Source organism: Vipera berus, assembly GCF_964194415.1.
Source record: "Vipera berus genome assembly, chromosome: 2".
Classification (NCBI taxonomy): Eukaryota; Metazoa; Chordata; class Lepidosauria; order Squamata; family Viperidae; genus Vipera; species Vipera berus.
In genome coordinates, this window is record NC_138203.1 from 167,843,078 (window position 1) to 167,845,436 (window position 2,359).

The following is a 2,359-nucleotide window of genomic DNA, read 5'->3' on the forward strand; positions in this document are numbered from 1 at the left end:
ATACCAGCTATACGTTGCCATATTTCAATAAGGATTTAAAAACTCTGAATTAAAAAAAATACTGTAGCAAATAATGATTAGGGGGGAAAAAGCTAGGAAGAAGATTTAGAGCCCATCTTCCCGTGCATATCCAATAAAATTATTCCTGATCTGTATTTCAGATTGCAGGGAAAAAGAATACATGTGCATGGAAGACTTCATACGGAGGGAACAGGGGGGCATTCGGACAAGTAATTACAGATAATCCTTGATTTATGACCATTCATTCAGCAACCATTTGAAATTATAATTGCGCTGAACAAATGGTGGTTACAATCAGTTCTCGGTGTTCTGACCATCCCAGCACCCTTATGGTCACATGATCGCGATCTGGGTCATTGGCAACTGGTTCACACTTATAACCAGTTATAACATCCCACAATCCCGACTGTCATTTGCAACCTTCTGTGCCAGCTTCCCCTGAAAATCAATGGGGAAGCCAGCAAGGAAGGTTGTAGATTGCTGGGGGTAAGTCTTCCCCACTCACATATCTTCCCCTAGCTTTTCTGTGCCAGCCACTCATGTGCCCTCCTGCACCCTTCCTGAGCCACCCTATTGAACCCCTGCACAAGCAGAGCAAAAGTTGTAGCCTCATCGCCCCACATCCTTGTGCGCTGTCTCAGTGCACCTTCCTTGCACATCCCCATGCATTCTCCTTGAGCTTCACCTCCCTCTCAGCTTCATGTATCTCTGCACACCCTCACAGGTCCTCACCACACCTCCTTCGCATGCTTGTGTACCCTCACTGAGCCTTGCTGCATCTCCCTTGCGTCCTCTCTGTCCATGGCCATGCCTCCTTCATGTCCTCCCCCCACTCAGCCACAGCCCACCTCTGCCTGCTGGCCTGCTTGCAAGCCACCTGGAACTTGCAACTTCCTGCTGGCTTCTCCAATGACTTAGCTGTGAAAAGCTGACAGGAAGCCGCCTCATCCAATGACTCTGGGATTTAGTTAACGGTCACAACCAGCACTGCAGGGATTGCCATTGTTAAGTGATGGGTCACACTTTAAAACTGCATCACAGAGGAACAGAAATTCTGGTCCTGATGGCCATCGTATCTATAAAGATGAAGTACTACCCTTTAGAAAAATGGCATCTCATTGTTCAGCGGAGAAGAAATTGCCAAGTAATTCAGATGAATGTGAAGAATGGCTGTCATGTTAAAACAGGTTTTTTTTTTATTTAGCAAATTTATATAGCAGCCCATTTCATTAAACCTGACTGTGGGTGGCATACAACCAACAACAGTTAAAAACAATATAATAGTACTGTAATACAAATATTAATAATTGTAGTAATAACATTCCTCTAAAACTTCTAGCCTTTAATTGTAAGTGTCAAAGGAGACCAAACTTAACTGCATCGAAGCTGATTTTTTTCCCTAATCTAGTACCTCCATATATACAGGCAATACTCGACTTGCAACCATTTCTTTGGTGACCCTTCAAAGTTGCAACAGTGTTGAAAAAAATGACTTATGACCATTTTCCTCACATAACAGCCAGTGCAGCATCCCCATAGTCACGTCATCAAAAACCAGACATTTGGCAACCGGCATAGATTTATGACAGTTGCAGTGTCCCAAGGTTATGTGATCATCTTTTGGGAAGCAAAGTCAATAGGGAAGCCAGATTCACTTCACAACTAACTTAATCACCGCAGTGATTCACTTAACAACTGTGGCAAGGAAAGGCTGTAAAATGGGGCAAAACTCACTTAACAACAGTCTTGCTTAGCAACATAAATTTTGGGCTCAACTGTGTTCATAAATTGACGATTACCAGTACCATACTATAATTCCCATAATAATTCTCAGCAATCATGATCTATGGCTATGATGATTGCAGATAATTGCATCTGTTGCCGAACTGGCCTAATCTGGCAGCACGCTGATTCAGGAAGGACCAACACAAACCTACACCTTTCTGAACAAAACCATTCAAGTGATTTGCAGCATTTTTATATTAAAAAAGGGAACAATCTAGCTTGCTACCCAATTAAAAAGTCTGTAAAGTACGCTAAGGTAGCTAAAGTGGCCCAGTCTTTAGCGTATCTTAACCACACACTAGAAGCCAACTTCTATCATCTTTACCTGATCAAAAAGCAGTGTTAACTCTATTAGATTCTTTTCTTGCTATCTAGTGAGATATCTTATACCACGGGTCGGCAACCCGCGGCTCCGGAGCCGCATGCGGCTCTTTGAGCCGTCTCCTGCGGCTCCCAGCCACCCGGTGCGCGCGCACCTCTTCGAACGGGCAGTGGTGCGCGCGCACCTCTCCAAATGGAGAGTGGCACCGCCCGTTTGGAGAGGTGCGCGCGC